A 19,017-nucleotide genomic window follows, 5' to 3' on the forward strand; every position below is an offset into this window, starting at 1 on the left:
CGCTACCGGACTGGCATAGGTACTATCTGGCAGGACAAATGGTGTTTGCCCGCAGATGGCTACTGTCTGACGATGGGGACGCGGCTACGGTTTTAGAGGCGGCTCATCTTGGGTCATACGAAAGCCTACGACTGGCCTTATTCAGGGGCACAAAAACAGACCTACCACTTACAGAGACAATGATAGCCACAATTAGAGCCTGGGGATTGGCGGTAAAATTAGCATCTCCTAGTTACCTAGGTATCTCCCCGTCCTCACCATTATGGATGAATCCTCTATTACCACAATTTTACAGTTTGCCGGACCCAATGATATGGGCAGTAAAAGGTATAAAAACACTCAAGGACATCACATCATTTGGTGAACTTATGACATTTTCACAGCTCAAGACCAGACATGACCTGCCGAATTCTTACCTCTTCCGGTTCCTCCAAATCAGGCACGCATTCCAAAAAAAAATCAAGGAGATGAGAGTGGAGTCCCTGCCCTCAGCTCTTGAATCTCTGTTGACAGCAGAGGAATTACCTAAAATTCTCTCAGTAACATATAAGGAATTTTTCAAAACTACTCCTAAGGCAGTTCTTAAATGTAGAACTAATTGGGAGACAGAGGTTCCGGATCTACAAGGGGAGGATTGGGATGACTTATGGACACAACCTTTTAACTACTTAGTTTCAGCAAGGGATAGATTGATACAATTTAAGTTTTTACATAGAAGTTACTATACCCTGGCCAGGCTTGCAAAAATGTATGGTGGAGACACAGCAAAGTGCTGGAGATGTTCTTTCTCTCCAGCAAATGCGGAACACATATTTTGGTCATGCCCACTCATTCAAATATATTGGAAGGAAATCACGCAGTGCATCTCAGACCTGTTTTCAGTTCCCATTCCAGTGACAATTAAGGTTTGCTTGTTGGGGCTGGTAGAGGACCTGGTTCCAACCAGGGCCTTGAGAACGCTAATTACCATTCTCTTATTTTATGGGAAAAAAGCGATCCTACTTAAATGGAAGAATAAGAATGCTCCAGAGGGTGAGTTTTGGAAACAGATAGTCAACAGTATGCTTCCGTTTTACAAGTCAACATATAGAGCGAGGGGTTGCGAGAAAAAGTTCGACAAAATATGGAAGGTGTGGTGGGAATCTAACACTACGGTGGGATAAGAAACATATTCCATGGTTTATACGTATGTGAGGAGTAAAACTCAAATGGTAAAATCTAAAGACACAGTTTGCTATACTTGCTTGAGGGGATAAATGGCTGAAACTTTAGGAAATAGAATGGAAGGTGGAAGTTACTGTGATACCACAAATGTATAAGTGTGAAGCATAAGACTAAGCACGTATCTAGCTAAGTAATATCCTTGAGCTGTGACAAGTTTTTGGGTGGGGAAGAGGGGGTGGAAGTGGAAGGGGTATGGGGTAGGCTTAGACTGTATCTGTTAGGATTTAGACATGTTAGGCCCTGCGAGGCCAAGGTTCACTGGGAGGGTGTCACGTTGACGCACCCAGTTGTACATTACTCTATTGCACAAACTCAATAAAAAGAAATAAAAAAAAAAAATGTACCCATTCAAAATTACAAACAGATTCTACAGTTTGCACCACCTGTATACTGCTGTTCAGAGTATATAGGGCCTGGTGGCCCCACATCTTTCCTTTTTTTAATTTGGGTGCGGGGTTCCCCTTAATATCCATACAAGACCCAAAGGGCCTGGTAATGGACTGGGGGGTACCCATGCCGTTTGTCTCACTGATTTTCATCCATATTGCCAGGACCCGACATTACATTAAAGCCGCAAGCAGTTTTAAATGACTTTTTTTCCTTTAAAAAAGACATTTTATGCAGGGACTGTTCTAAGCACGGGAAACACGTGCCACTTTACAGGCATACTATAGACACCCCCCAGGTACGATATTTAAAGGAATATTTCACTTTTTTTTTTTTTTTTACTTTAAGGATCATTAAAATCACTGCTCCCGAAAAAACTGACGTTTTTATAACTTTTTTTTGCATTGATACATGTCCCCTGGAGCAGGACCCGGGTCCCCAAACCCTTTTTAGGACAGTACCATGAAAATTAGCCTTTAAAATGAGCACTTTTGATTTCGAACGTTTCGAGTCCCATAGACGTCAATGGGGTTCTAACGTTCATGCGAATTTTCGGTCCGTTCGCAGGTTCTGGTGCGAACCGAACCGGGGGGTGTTCGGCTCATCCCTACTCGTGTTAGTAAAAGTTTGGTGAGAGACGATTCGCGCTTTTTCAGACTCGTGGTTTTCAGATCATTTTCTGCTGTTCAGTTTGTGCTTGTGGGTTTGTATCTGCTCTTCAGTGCGTGCAGCGAGTACCATTGACTTGTCATTGTGTTCTTGTTCGTTACTGTTTTTCAGGTCGCTCTTCACAGGCCTTGCTGTTCTTCAGTGCGTTCTGTTACTTCGTTCTGAGCAGCCGACCGTTATCTAGCCACGTTGCATATAAATACTCCTCGTAGAGTTCGTGCTGTTCGGGGGCTTGGTGTTGGGGTCCTGACCCTGACCACAAGTCCAGTCCATGAACAGGGTGGGGAGGAGTTCATGGACCAAGAATTGGTTGCTCCAGCATGACCAGTTCTGTCATATGCCTTTGCTCCATGAGAATAATCCTGATGATTTCAGGAACTTTCTCCGGATGACGGACCCCGTATTTCACCGTTTGTTGGCTTTGCTGACCCCCTATATCAGCAGGCAGGATACCTTCATGAGGCAAGCCATCACTCCGGAGCAGAGGCTCGTCGCCACCCTGTGGTACTTGGCGACGGGGAGGAGCCTGCAGGACTTGAAGTTCTCGACAGGCATCTCCCCCCAGGCTCTGGGGATCATTATCCCAGAGACCTGTTCTGCCATCATCCAGGTCCTGCAGAAGCAGTATATTAAGGTAAGATTTTTATCCTTTAATATCACATTTTATTGTATTTAATGTTTGATAATATATTGTATTTCTTTCCTCATTCCCTAATTACCATGATTGGAATATGCTGTGAATGACCCCTTTGTCCTCATGCATGCTTGATATTTTTGTAATTATTTTTGTTGTCCTTCATACATATTTGCCTTCACTTACCTCCCCAGCATGGTCTCCTGCCCTATATTCACCTCATGTAGTCACTTAACAATGTATTTTATCAGCTCCATAGTAGTGCTTTACCCCAAACACCCCTAAAATGTTTTGAAATGTGATTTGTGCTTTAAATTCAGGCAGAGTGCCAGAGGCTTTTTTTGGGGGGTCCGCAAATCATTTGGAACCCTCCCTCCCCCCAACTGCTAAGTCAGCTGATAACAATTCTCTATCTATCCTCAATCATCTATCTGCTGACTTTGCCAAACCCATACACACTATACCCATCTCTTTTGTGCTCAGATGTATGGATGAATTCCCCAAAGCATGTAGTGCAAGGGCCTGCCTGTATACTTTAAAATGGTACTGGTTAAAGTTTTTGTATCCTATTATTATCTTGATAGGTAATAGCAGAATGTCCAAATGTGTTCAAATGTGTACAGTGTGTATTTATATCTTTGTATTATGACACTTCTTACCTGTCCAGTGGGCTGCCAATAGTGTAACTAAGGAGGGGCTGTTCAAAGTAATACCCATTATTAAGCATTCATCTCTCAATGAAATGGAGAGGGTTACCTGTCCAAGAGTCCCCCCCTCCTATAATGTTAGAAATGGCCCATGAGAGGGGGGAGGGGGAATATGATCGGTGTACCTTATACTTTGGTCTTTAAAAATTCTTATAAATAAATGTTATCTTGATGTTGGCCAAGAATGTTTGTGTCTAATCTGCTTTCCATGTTTATGTGCAAAAAGACTAATGTTTTTTTTATTTTTACTCCACAGTTTCCTTCCACGCCACAGGAATGGCAGACTGTGGCCTCCCACTTTGCCCAGCGGTGGAACTTTCCTAACTGCGGAGGGGCAATTGATGGGAAACACGTTCACATCGTCCCACCACCCAACTCGGGTTGTACTATTATAATTATAAGGGGTTCAATAGTATTGTGATGTTGGCGGTGGTGTCGGCTACTTATGAATTTCTGTATGTGGATGTGGGGAAGAATGGCCGGATGTCCGATGGTGGAGTCATCGCCCAGACGGAGTTCTACAGGCGTCTCCGGAAGACAATGTGGAAGGACTCCCATTCGTCTTCGTTGCGGATGAAGCCTTTGCGCTGGGGGACCATCTTATGCGGCCAATCCCGATGAGGACCCTCACCCCGGACCAGAGGGTTTTTAATTACCAGCTGGCCAGAGCCAGAAGAGTGGTGGAGAACACCTTTGGAATCATGGCCAGCCGGTTCCGCCTATTTCTTACACCCATACATATGGCGGAGTATAAACTGAATCATATTATCCTGGCGTGCTGTGTTCTACACAACTTTTTACGGAAACATTCTGCCAACTATGCTAGCTCAGTTGGGCCTGAGGCTGGAATTCCGAATGAACCAACCCTGACGGCGCTTGAAAGTGGCCGTCCTGGCTTGCCCTCCCTGAGTGCCCGTGATGTCTGGCTAAGATACCTTTAATTCTTTGCAGGTAGGGGGGCTATCAATATGCCAGACAATGTGTGAAACCTTTTTCAAATAAAAAAAAATTAAGCAAATCTTTGGTGACATTTACTGCTTGTGTTTTTTTTAGCTGACCCTGACAGAAATGTGTTGAGTCCTGAAAATGGCGTGATTGTGTAACCTTACAAAGCACTGTTGGGTGTTATTTACTAAAGGCAAAGACACTTTGCGCTACAAGTGCACTTGAAACTGCACTTGTAGTGCAAAGTGGATTTGCCCTTAGGAAGTAACCCCCATTGTCACAGAAAACAGCAATTAGAGCACCACAAAGTGTTGTAGCGTTGAGACAATAATCCACACATTCTTGATTAACAATCTTTTTAATACCTGCACAATCACATGTGCATTTAGAAAAGGTTTTTAAAACAAAGCAACATGTTTGTTGTATAACAATTTTTGGGGTCGCATTAGAAAAAGTAGAAATGTCCATTTGAGATAGAACAGGCATGTTTAACCACTTGAGCCCCGGACCATTATGCTGCCTAAGGACCAGAGGTCTTTTTCCAATTTGGCACTGCGTCGCTTTAACTTTTAATTGCGCGGTCATGCAATGCTGTACCCAAACGAAATTTGCATCCTTTTCTTTCCACAAATAGAGCTTTCTTTTGATGGCATTTGATCACCTCTGCGGTTTTTATTTTTTGCGCTATAAACGGAAAAAGACCGAAAATTTTGAAAAAAAAATGATATTTTCTACTTTTTGTTATAAAAAAAATCCAATAAACTCAATTTTAGTCATACATTTAGGCCAAAATTTATTCGGCCACATGTCTTTGGTAAAAAAAATGTCAATAATCGTATATTTATTGGTTTGCGCAAAAGTTATAGCGTCTACAAACTAGGGTACATTTTCTGGAATTTACACAGCTTTTAGTTCATGACTGCCTATGTCATTTCTTGAGGTGCTAAAATGGCAGGGCAGTACAAAACCTCCCCAAATGACCCCATTTTGGAAAGTAGACACCCCAAGGAAATTGCTGAGAGGCATGTTGAACCCATTGAATATTTATTTTTTTTGTCCCAAGTGATTGAATAATGACAAAAAAAAAAAAAAAAAATTACAAAAAGTTGTCACTAAATGATATATTGCTCACACAGGCCATGGGCCTATGTAGAATTGCACCCCAAAATACATTCAGCTGCTTCTCCTGAGTATGGGGATACCACATGTGTGGGACTTTTTGGGAGCCTAGCCGCGTACGGGGCCCCGAAAACCAATCACCGCCTTCAGGATTTCTAAGGGCATAAATTTTTGATTTCACTCCTCACTACCTATCACAGTTTTGAAGCCCATAAAATGCCCAGATGGCACAAAACCCCCCAAATGACCCCATTTTGGAAAGTAGACACCCCAAGCTATTTGCTGAGAGGCATGTTGAGTCCATGGAATACTTTCTTTTTTGACACAAGTTGCGGGAAAGTGACAATTTTTTTTTTTTTTGCACAAAGTTGTCACTAAATGATATATTTCTCACACAGGCCATGGGCATATGTGGAATTGCACCCCAAAATACATTTAGCTGCTTCTCCTGAGTATGGGAATACCACATGTTTAGGACTTTTTGGGAGCCTAGCCGCGTACGGGGCCCCGAAAACCAAGCACCGCCTTCAGGATTTCTAAGGGCATAAATTTTTGATTTCACTCCTCACTGCCTATCACAGTTTTGAAGGCCATAAAAAGCCCAGATGGCACAAAACCCCCCCAAATGACCCCATTTTGGAAAGTAGACACCCCAAGCTATTTGCTGAGAGGCATGTTGAGTCCATGGAATATTTTATATTTTGACACAAGTTGCGGGAAAGTGACAATTTTTTTTTTGCACAAAGTTGTCACTAAATGATATATTGCTCAAACATGCCATGGGCATATGTGGAATTACACCCCAAAATATATTCTGCTGCTTCTCCTGAGTACGGGGATACCACATGTGTGGGACTTTTTGGGAGCCTAGCCGCATACGGGGCCCCGAAAACCAAGCACCGGCTTCAGGATTTCTAAGGGCGTTAAGTTGTGATTCCACTCCTCACTACCTATCACAGTTTTGAAGGCCATAAAATGCCAAGATGGCACAAAACCCCCCCAAATGACCCCATTTTGGAAAGTAGACACCCCAAGCTATTTGCTGAGAGGCATGGTGAGTATTTTGCAGCTCTCATTTGTTTTTGAAAATGAAGAAAGACAAGAAAAATTTTTTTTTTTTTTCTTTTTTCAATTTTCGAAAGTTTGTGACAAAAAGTGAGGTCTGCAAAATACTCACTATACCTCTCAGCAAATAGCTTGGGGTGTCTATTTTCCAAAATGTGGTCATTTGGGGGGGGGGTTGTGCCATCTGGGCATTCCATGGCCTCCGAAACTGTGCTAGGCAGTGAAGAGTGAAATCAAAAATTTACGCCCTTAGAAAGCCTGAAGGCAGTGCTTGGTTTTCGGGGTCCCGTGTGCGGCTAGGCTCCCAAAAAGTCCCACACATGTGGTATCCCCATACTTAGGAGAAGCAACAGAATGTATTTTGGGGTGTAATTTCACATATTCCCATGGCATGTTTGAGCAATATATCATTTAGTGACAACTTTGTGCAAAAAAAAAAAAAAAAAAAAAAAGATTTGTCTCTTTCCCGCAACTTGTGTCACAATATAAAATATTCCATGGACTCGACATGCCTCTCAGCAAATAGCTTGGGGTGTCTACTTTCCAAAATGGGGTCATTTGGGGGGGGTTTGAACTGTCCTGGCATTTTATGCACAACATTTAGAAGCTTATGTCACACATCACCCACTCTTCTAACCACTTGAAGACAAAGCCCTTTCTGACACTTTTTGATTACATGAAAAAATAATTTTTTTTTGCAAGAAAATTACTTTGAACCCCCAAACATTATATATTTTTTTAAAGCAAATGCCCTACAGATTGAAATGGTGGGTGTTTCATATTTTTTTTTCACACAGTATTTGCGCAGCGATTTTTCAAACGCATTTTTTGGGGAAAAAACACACTTTTTTAAATTTTAATGCACTAAAACACACTATATTGCCCAAATGTTTGATGAAATAAAAAAGATGATCTTAGGCCGAGTACATGGATACCAAACATGACATGCTTTAAAATTGCGCACAAACGCGCAGCGGCGACAAAATAAATACATTTTTAAAAGCCTTTAAAAGCCTTTACAGGTTACCACTTTAGATTTACAGAGGAGGTCTACTGCTAAATTTACTGCCCTCGTTCTGTCCTTCGCGGTGATACCTCACATGCATGGTGCAATTGCTGTTTACATTTGACGCCAGACCGACGCTTGCGTTCGCCTTTGCGTGAGAGCAGGGGGGGACAGGGGTGCTTTTTTTTTTTTTTTTTTTTTTTTTTCTTTATTATTTTTTTGCTTTTTTATCTTATTTTTAAACTGTTCCTTTCATTTTTATTTTTTTTTTTATTAATTTTATTGTTATCTCAGGGAATGTAAATATCCCCTATGATAGCAATAGGTAGTGACAGGTACTCTTTTTTTAAAAAATTGGGCTCTATTAGACCCTAGATCTCTCCTCTGCCCTCAAAGCATCTGACCACACCAAGATCAGTGTGATAAAATGCTTTCCCAATTTCCCAATGGCGCTGTTTACATTCGGCGAAATCTAAGTCATGAAATGCTCGTAGCTTCCGGTTTCTTAGGCCATAGAGATGTTTGGAGCCATTCTGGTCTCTGATCAGCTCTATGGTCAGCTGGCTGAATCACCGGCTGCATTTTCAGGTTCCCTGTTGGGACAGGAAAGCCAGAGAAAAACATGGAAGACGGTGGGGGGGGGGACATTCCCTCCCACTGCTTGCAAAAGCAGACTAGAGGCTAATTAGCCGCTAGGATTGCTTTTACATGAAAGCCGACCGCTGGCTGAAAAGAATGATACCAAGATGATACCTAAACCTGCAGGCATCATTCTGGTATAACCACTCAAAGTCCAGCAACATACCAGTACGTTGCTGGTCCTTGTTAGGCATATATTGTAAACTTTTTTTTCATGCAGCCTGTGGGCTGAATGAAAAAAAGATATTGATCGGTGGGTATGCCCACCATTAGAATACCTCCCTTCATCCACCCACATCTAATGATGGGCATACATGCACCATTTATATATGCCGAAGCATGGGGGCATCCTCCCGCAAAAGGCAGGAGCAAATTGCTCCTCCACCCACTGCTGCCCCCACGCTTCGGCATATATGCTGAAGTATGTAACTGTGGTGGTGAAATCACCTCCGACAGCGCTGGAGTCACGGCTTTATATATCGTGGGAGCAAACGCTGTTGCTGTCAAGATAAATAAATCCGCGCTGCAACTGAATGGCGTACCTGCTAAGCAAATGATGGTTAACAATAAAACAAAGTAACATTACAGTATAACAGTAAGACTTACCATACCTGCAAAGCAAATACAAAAAAAAAAACATAGTAAAAATAAAACATTTAACGCAACCTGTGCCTAAAATATATATATGCCGAAGCATGGGGGCATCCTCCTGCAAAAGGCAGGAGCAAATTGCTCCTCCACCCACTGCTGCCCCCACGCTTCGGCATATATGCTGAAGTATGTAACTGTGGTGGTGAAATCACCTCCGACAGCGCTGGAGTCACGGCTTTATATATCGTGGGAGCAAACGCTGTTGCTGTCAAGATAAATAAATCCGCGCTGCAACTGAATGGCGTACCTGCTAAGCAAATGATGGTTAACAATAAAACAAAGTAACATTACAGTATAACAGTAAGACTTACCATACCTGCAAAGCAAAAACAAAAAAAAAAAAACATAGTAAAAAATAAAACATTTAACGCAACCTGTGCCTAAAATATATATATGCCGAAGCATGGGGGCATCCTCCCGCAAAAGGCAGGAGCAAATTGCTCCTCCACCCACTGCTGCCCCCACGCTTCGGCATATATGCTGAAGTATGTAACTGTGGTGGTGAAATCACCTCCGACAGCGCTGGAGTCACGGCTTTATATATCGTGGGAGCAAACGCTGTTGCTGTCAAGATAAATAAATCCGCACTGCAACTGAATGGCATACCTGAAAACAATAAAATGGTTACCAACAAAACACAGTAAACGGTAAAGTATAAAAAATCTGAAAAGCAAACATGGTAAAACATTGCAGAACAGAATAGAGTAAAAAAGAGCAGAACAATAGAGAGAGAATAGAGAGAGAGAGAACAATAAAACAACAACTATTTTTGGTTTTTTTATTTTATATTTTTTTTTGTGTTTTTATTTTTTTTAATTTTTTTTAAATTTTTTTTTTTACACTTTTTTTTTAGTAACTTTTAACTTTTGTAACTCGTTCCAGGTTTGGGTCTCTCAAAATGCAATGGCATCTTGGGAGACCCTGTGTTAGTGTGCCTAGTCTGTGCAGTGCTGAACCCTACGCTAATACTCAACTAATGTATGGTAGCGTTCAAAGCATTCACCCATGCAAAGACCAGGATTGCCAGGACAGGAGGGACAATAAGACCGGGTGTCACGCCTAAATCCGCGCTTGCTGCAGACACGACATCTTTTTTGGGGGGCTCGTTGGGTAGGGGTACTCGGGATGGCATAAAGAAAATGCCGCTCATGCAGCCGGCTTACTGCATTTGGTTGGGGAAGGTGAGGTAGAGCACCGCCTGGAAACAGAAGGGCTCTGACGATCTCTTCCTGGAATTTAAGGAAGGATCCAGTCTGTCCTGAAGCTCTGTATAGCACATGAGCGTTCAGCAAAGCCAATTGAAATAAATAAACAGACACTTTTTTGTACCAGCGTCTGGCCTTACGGGCAACTAGGTACGGCGCCAACAACTGGTCGTTGAGGTCCACCCCTCCCATATTAAGGTTGTATTCATGGACACAGAGGGGTTTCTCCACAACACCAGTCGCCGTAGGAATTTGGGTCGTCGTGTCTGCACGAAGGGAGGTGAGAACGAAAACATTCTTCTTATCCCTCCACTTCATAGCGAGCAAATTATTATACTTCAAGCAGGCTCTCTCCCCCCAGCCTAAGACGGGAATCTACAAGCCGCTGGGGAAAGCCCCGGCGATTAGGTCGCACGGTGCCACATGCTCCAATCTGCTGATCAAACAAGTGACTAAAAAGTGGCACGCTCGTATAATAATTGTCCACGTACAAGTGGTACCCCTTTCCGAATAAGGGTGACACCAAGTCCCACACTATCTTGCCAGCGCTTCCTATGTAGTCAGGGCAGTTTGTCGGCTCTACGTGACTATCTTTGCCCTCGTAAACCATAAAACTATATGTATAGCCTGTGGCCCTGTCACAGAGCTTATACATCTTGATCCCGTATCTGGCACGCTTGCTGGGAAGGTACTGTTTGAATGACAAGCGGCCAGAAAATTTAATCAGGGACTCATCAATGCAGACAACTTGATGGGGGGTAAACAAGTCTGCAAAACGTTGGTTGAAGTGGTTTACGAGGGGCCGAATTTTGTAGAGCCGATCGTATGCAGGGTCTCCACGAGGACGACAGAGTTCATTGTCGTTGAAGTGCATGAACCGCAAAATCTGCTCGTATCGTGCCCTGGCCATGGAAGCAGAGAACAAGGGTGAATGGTAAATTGGGTCAGTGGACCAATATGACCGCAACTTACTCTTTTTTATTCAACCCCATGAGGAGGGAAAGGCCCAGAAAGGTCTTAAATTCGGAGACCGTAATTGGTCTCCAATCTCTGGCAAGGGAGGACTGGGGATTAGCGGCGATGTGTTGACCAGCGTATAAATTGCTTTGGTCCACAATAGATCTATAGAGATCTTCGGTGAAAAACAGTGAATAAAAATCCAGTGGCGTAAAGTCAACTGTTTCCACCTGAATTCCGGGTTGGCCAGTGAAAGGGGGAAGTACGGGTGCTGCAGAAGTGGTGGGTTCCCAATTCGGATTGGCCAATGCAGCAGGAAGGGCACTATGGGCACGACGGGCCTGTCTTTGTCTTCTTGGTGGCAGCGGGACACTACTAGTGCTTGCCACCTCGCCAGCTTGAACTGCACTTATGGGACTCGCCACATCACCACGTGATACTGCAGTGCTGGATGTACGACCAGGGTGTACTAGGCCGCTGGTGCTTGCCAGTTCACCAGAAGGAATAGCGGCGCTAGTACTTCTCTGCTCCATACGAGAGCCCTGCGGTTCTTGCACTTCAAGGACAGAAGAAGATTGGGGTCTGGTACGCCTGACCTTAGCAGGGACCACAACTCTGCCGTCAGAGCTATCTGTCATGGAGCCGCTGTCCTCTACAGGTTCGTATTCTGAGCCTGAACTTGACAGATGAGTGACTTCCTCTTCACTATCTGTCATACTCAGAAACGTGTAGGCCTCTTCACTAGTGTACCTTCGATTTGCCATTTTGGGCTCTAAATTTAGGGGTACACTAGTGAGACTCACAGGCAAAAAAGCTCCTGACTGTCAGCGACTGTATCAAAACGCTACCAAAAAACTGTTAGCGATCGCAGGGATCAGGCCTGACTCTGCGAATGCTGCAGTTATGTGTGCTTAGTGTTTTGTAAGTGTCAGTTATCGATCGATACTGCACTTGGGTGGGCTGGGCAGGGCTGGGCCGAGGAGCAAAACGCAGGTGCTAGCAGGTATCTGGGCTGATCCCGCTAACACTGCGTTTCAGGGAACCCTAAACTGCTGGGGAGTATAGATCTGATCGGATCAGATATCGATCCGCTCAGATACTATAGCACTAAGGGAGGTGTATGCTGCGTGCGTGGGTTTTAGCGGTACTGGCGCTAACCTGACGCTGCCTGGGGCGACGCAGACCTAAGCTGACCCTAAAAATTTAATTTATATCACCGCCGGGCAATTAGGGGGTTAAACCTTTATAGGGTAATAAACGGCGGGTGCCCTAAAACTATAATAAACTGTAATAAACTGTAATAAACTACAAAAAACAAACTAGCTAACCAGCGTCACCCGTAACACTTATACGGTGATCGCTGGTGAAAGGGTTAACTAGGGGGCAATCACAGGGTTAAAACCTTTAGCAGGTAGTATATGGGGGTCCCTGTCGCTATAAAACACTGACAGCGAACCTATATACTTACCTCCCTAACTAGCGTCACCTGTGTCACTAATACAGCGATCAGAAAAACGATCGCTTAGCGACACTGGTGACGGGGGGGTAATCAAGGGGTTAACTTTTATTAGGGGGGGTTAGGGGGGTACCCTGGACCTAAGGGGGGGTACCCTAGACCTAAAGGGGGCTAACCTAACTGCCCTAACACTTGTAACTGACACAAACTGACACCAATGCAAAAAAAAAAAAATCCTATTGGTGTCAGAGTGACAGGGGGGTGATCGGGGGGTGATGGGGGGTGACAAGTGTGCCTGGCGTGTTCTACTGTTAGTGTAGTGTTGTGCAGACTTACTTGATGTCTTCTCTCCTCGGCGCCGGATCAAAAAGACCGACTCGAGGAGGGATGACATCACTTCCTTTCCCTCTGTTTACATTACAGAGGGAAAGGAAGCATTCTCATTCGCCGGGAGCGATCGGGAGGGGGTGGCCAACAATGGATGGCCTCCCCCTCACCTCTCATCGCCCGGGAAGAAATGGCGACCGCCTCGGGCACCGGGGGGGGGGACTGATCGGACCCCCCACCCGCGGAAGGCAAATCACGTATATGTACGTGATTTTGCCTGTCCGTGCCACCTTGCCGACGTAAATCGGCGTGAGGCGGTCGTCAAGTGGTTAAAACCAACAAGAAAGACACAAATCTTGAACTTACAAAGTTCACATTTGGTAGAACTTGAAGGCAATATCAGACATGAGTACTTACAAACTGGGTTTGATATTGCGTTCAGATGGGGTGAAGTCACCCCCGGAAAAGCCAAATTTTGAAGATGCACACAAATAGCCAAATGTCAACATGTGCTAGCTGCCATCACGGGGGATCAAGGGACGTGTTTTGGGGGAGCAACCCCTTCCTCACAGCTACTTTATTATTGAGGAAGGGGTTGCACCCCCAAAAGGCCTCCATTGATCTCCCGTGATGGCAGATAGCACATGTTGACACACTGTGTGCCTCTTCAAAATTTGGCTTTTCTACTATTTGACAAAAAATGTTAAAATTGTAGCACACCAAAAAACAAAGGGATTTGGAGGGGTTTTATACTCTGTCCAAAACATCAATGATGTTCTTATTTTTTTGAAGAGCATCATTGATGTTTTTCTTGATGTTTTCCAAGTTCCTATTACACCCCATGATCTCCCCAATCAGGATCTGTGCACTTTCCGTGGTGAAAGGATCTGGATCCACAACATCACGATCACCTAAAAAGATAGAAACCAAAAAAAAACATGTATTATAAATATGCCGGCATCCATCTCTTACCTGAGCCTGTGGTCGCAGACACTCACCTGTTGTGGTGCCAATTTCCACCATGTCTGCCGCCTCCTGCTCTTCTTGTCTTGGTTGTATTTTCCCTTCTTCTAGAGGTGGGGGGTCTCTGGTCTCCTCGGATGAGGGGTGTCCGAGTCTTTTCTCCCCTATGTAAAAAAAAGATGGTATACTTAGCACACAGATATTTGAGGGAAGAACTATAAATATGAAACATTGCTTTGAAGTGGGGTACAATTGTCTATTTTGGCAGAGTTCCAAGATGTAGAATTTTTAGTGTCCTTTGTCAAGCTTCAATACTTTACCTGTTTTGTACAAGCTTCACAGATGGAGACACCCCTATAGTATATACTGGAGCACCTGTGTGGGGCCCCCTAATAAAAAGGGTGTTCTTGTGTCCCACACTAGTGCTCCAGCGTCCAGATGTCTAAACAGCTAACAGACAGTGTCCTCTCCTTACACGGAATCTAGTTTGCATTTCATTCTAGTAACAAACCCATCTACACAACCAAATTATTTTCAGACAAGTAGGCACTAAAAAATGTGGGCAAATGCATATGGCCAAAGCAATGGTGTTTTATAGGCCGAAAGAAAAATGTTTGATACGAACGAATAATGTGCCCATGAACATGAAAGTTGACATTTTAAACTGGATAACAGTTAAGAAAAGCACATGGAGCAGCACAAACGTAATAAACGCAAAAAGAATAGGAACACGGCACAACTACTTACTTTTTTGCGGCACTCTCCGGATCTTTCTGTACTGCTCGTGCTCTCTTAATTTGAGGTCCGACCACCGCTTCCTGAGCTGATCTTTCGATTGACGTACCCCGAAATTCCGATGCAGACTTTTGACCACTTTCGCCATTATCTTGGCCTTTCGGACATTAGGGTTGGGGTAAGGTTCATACTTTCCATCATAGTCGGCCCTCTTCATTATGTTAACCATCTCCAACATCTCCCCAAAGGACATATTTGATGCCTTAAATTGTCTACTTCTGGATCAGGACGTTTCTGGCTCCGGGCTTTCTTCCTCCTCCTCCTCGTTGGTGTAAATACCAGACATCTGCTCTGACTCCGCCATGTGCTCTTCCCCACTGCGCCGAACGAGAAGGGGCGGGGAATAGACTAGAAAGAACATCAGGGGCGAGTGGAGTTTCACGCATGCGCAGTGTCTATAAAGCGTAACACGCGTGCGTAGTACGTATGATCTGTGAGCGAAGGAAGGAGTAACAGAGGCGCCGATCGTGATAATGAAGGTAAGATTTAACATTGGGCCTATACTGCTTCTAGATTGAGGCCTGTATTTGCACAAATTTAGAAGACTTTAGGCTGACATTAGGGTTTGTCTTGTGCTGTGTCTTGCAGTGAAAATGGATATCTTGAAAGATGAGGACTTTATGACAATCTTCATTGATATGTTCAGGGAGCTGCCCTGTCTGTGGCAGATAAACCACCCTGAATATAAGAACCAAACAAAGAGGAAGGCAGTGCTGGATAATTTGTTGGAATTTGTGAAGATGGTGATCCCCACGGCAGACATCACCTATTTGAAGATCCTAATTGGTGGCCTGAGGAACACTTATCTAAGGGAGCACAAGAAGGTCCAGGACTCCCAGAGATCAGAAGCTGCAGATGACATTTATGTCCCAAGGCTGTGGTACTATGACAGACTGCATTTTCTGGCAGGTCAGACTGAACCCAGGCCAACACTCTCCAGTCTTCCTTCCACGCTTCCTTCCCCCCCAGCTGAGGCTTCTGAAGCCCAACCTGGGCCTTCCAGGCAGCAACATGTGGAGGAGCCCAGCTTGAGCCAGGTATAGCATTCCTCTAAATATTTCTGGTTGTCCCATCAATGATGTTAACTAGATGTTAGTTTGGAGTACTAATTTCTGATTGTGATTGATGAAGCAAAAACTAAAACCATGTCCCTTTTTCATACACAGGGAAGTCTCAGCCAGGAGGTGGCCGGGCCAAGCAGGCTGCCTGATATCCAGGTCCCTCCTCTACACCTTCAAAGACAAAGTGGCAGGAAGATGAGTAACCTGGAGGAGACTGCCATAGGCCTCTTTTGGAAGGCTACAGAGGCCCTGAGAAGCCCCCACAGTGTGGAGGAGGACTTTGCTGGCCTAACTGCCTGCAAAATGCTGCAGATGGAGGAGGGCCAACGACTCCTGTGTGAGTCCTTAATTTTGGAAGCTCTCAATAAGGGGTTGAGGGGCCAAATAACATGTGCTACCCACATTTGTAACCTCGCACATAGTCCTCCTCCTCCAGGTCCTACTACTCCTCCTCCTCCAGGTCCTACTCCTCCTCCTGCCACATCTCCAACACCAGAGCCACAGCCGGGAAGGAATCGTGGAAAGAAGACCAGAGAGTGATGACCCTGGGTCCAGTCTGGTCTGGCAAAAGATGCAGCCTCTTGTAGTACCACAGCCTGGGGACACAGATGTCATCTGCTGCTTTCCGGATCTCTGGGACTTCTGGACCAGACTGCACTCCCTTAGATATGGACTCCTCAGGCCACCAATTTTGCAGGAAAAGAATTGATGTCTGCCCTGGGGGTCCAAGGCTTCGCCAATTTCTGATGTTTCTCCAGCGTTGCCTCTCTCTTTGTTTGGTTCTGAGCCCTTAATAAGGGATTTTTTGTTTCAATTATACTTGCCAATGTGTGTTTTCCTTAAAAAAGGGCAGTTTGTGAGGAGGCAGGTACATTTCAAAAATACAATGTGAAATTAACAAAGGACACCAACACCAAGAAACCTTCTTGAGATTAAATAATACAAGATAATAATGGTGTTGTGGTAACTTGACACACAAAACACACACAAAAATATTATGGAGTAAAACTAAAAATAAAATAAAACAAAGATCAGCCTTGAAAAAAATACAAACCAAAACCAAAAAAAAAAAAACAGCCTTGAAAAATAAAAAATAAATAAAACAACAAAAAAGAAATTTTGTCAGATATGACAAGTCAAAATATATTGAGGGAATGACGATAAATAATAAAGAAAGAAGTTTGTGAGAAGTCTGTGTGAATATGAGCAGCAAAACTACTTCATTCTTCTCACATTATAAAGAAGAAGAGAGTGCGCTGTATTAAACCATTTTTTACATTGCAGTGTGACGAAAGTGCTGTATCCATTGCGAACGCTAATTTTACCAGACCGAGCTGTTCCGTCTCGGAATTTCTTCTGAGCATGCGTGACACTTTGTGCGTCGGAACTGGCCACACACGGTCAGAATTGACGTGATCAGATTTTGTTGTCGGAAAATTTTATAGCCTGCTCTCAAACTTTGTGTGTCGGAAAATCCGTTGGAAAATGTCCGATGGAGCCCACACACGGTCGGAATGTCCGACAACACGCTCTGATCGGACATTTTCCATAGGAAAATCCGACCGTGTGTACGGGGCATAATAGAATTGGGGAGCGGCACCTGCGCTTTTTGGTAAGTCAAGTTGATGGTCTTCATAATCCAGCAAGCTTTTGCGCCTTTAAAGGCCTGGAGACTTTTTTGGTCCACTGAAGGTAACCAGCATTTGACTGAACCTTCTGAATTCCTTAGTGACATTCATATACTAAAATATCTATTAACATTTTATTTATACTCCTTGGTCACCAGGGGGCTTTAAGTATTACTGTTCTCTTCTGAACAGCAACTTCCTGACTACTAGTGAAAGAAAAGAGAGAGAAGAGAAGAGTGACGCCAGCTCCAAGACCAGGGCATTCACCCCCAGGGATCGCTGGTCTTGGCTTTACACCCTGCTAAAAGCTCCCAGAAATTGGAGGATGTCCCCCTAAGATTGGAATCCCATAGGCTCTGGGCTTGTAAAGAACCCAAATGCACTCCCCAGTCCCATACACTGGTATGATTTGGTGGTAATTTTGTAAGGATTCTTCTGAGCCCAATATCTTCCTCTCTGGAGGTCCTGTGGTCCCCTCGCCAGGTATGCCCTGTGCAGGGTTGTATCATGAAATCAGTGGGCCCCTGTGCAAGATAAAAAGTGGGCCCTAGGCATTGTTAAAAAAAAAAAAAAAAAAGTGGCGCACGTAGCCTAAGGGGGTGTGGTTAAATAGTCTGCGATGACTTGCATAGTGAAGAATGCAATAATGTTAAATAGGGAATGTACAGTGCAGAGTGTATGGCGGTGGGTACTATGTGCAGGAGAGGAATATGGAGTGCATGGAGTTGGGTAGTTTGTGCAGGAGAGGAGTGCGGAGTGTATGGGGGTGGGTAGAATATGCAGGTGAGGAGTGCGGAGTGTACGATGGTGGCTAGTTTATGCAGGAATTTTGTTTTTCAATTTCATTTTTTCAAAATGCTTTTTGGGGGCCAGTGGGTGGTGTCAGTAGAGCAATGGACAGTGTCAGAATTTTTTTTTTTTTTTTTTTTTTTTTTTTACAATTTATTGTACAATTTATTTCTGTTTTTTTGAATATTTCCTTTCACAGTGCTTCTGGGGAAGGGGTGGGGGATAGGGCAGTGTCACTGGAGCAGTAGATGCTGTCAATAGTTTTTTTTTTTTTTTTTTTATGTATTTATTTTTTTACAATTTTTAATTTGTTTTTCATATTTTTTTCACACTACTTTTTGGGGGGGGTGGAGGTTGAGGGAAGTGGACAGTGTCGGTAGGGCACGGGGGAGCATGGTGTCAGCAGTTTTTTATTTTATATATTTTTTTACATTTAAATTTTTTAATATTTAGTGCAATTTTTTTTGTTTTTTTAATCAGCCCTGTTGGTCGGCGTTGGTGAGATATTAAGGGTTTAAACAAACCCCTGACATCTCCCCTTTGAGACAAAGAAAGGGGACTGAGGATAGAGATTCCCCAGTCCATTTCTCTGTAGCCTCAGCATTGAAAATTAATAAACAGGAGACAGAGGCTCCTGTTAATTCATAAACTGAAGATCAGTAAACATAGTTTACTATGCTCAGTTATCAAAGGACACAGGAGTGATCGGTAGCGATCGCTCACTGTGTCCAATTCAGAAAAGGAAGGGGCCGGTAAATGACATGTTTACCAGCCCCTTCCTCCACTCTCC

Source organism: Aquarana catesbeiana, linkage group LG13 (genome assembly GCF_042186555.1).
Source record: "Aquarana catesbeiana isolate 2022-GZ linkage group LG13, ASM4218655v1, whole genome shotgun sequence".
Lineage (NCBI taxonomy): Eukaryota > Metazoa > Chordata > Amphibia > Anura > Ranidae > Aquarana > Aquarana catesbeiana.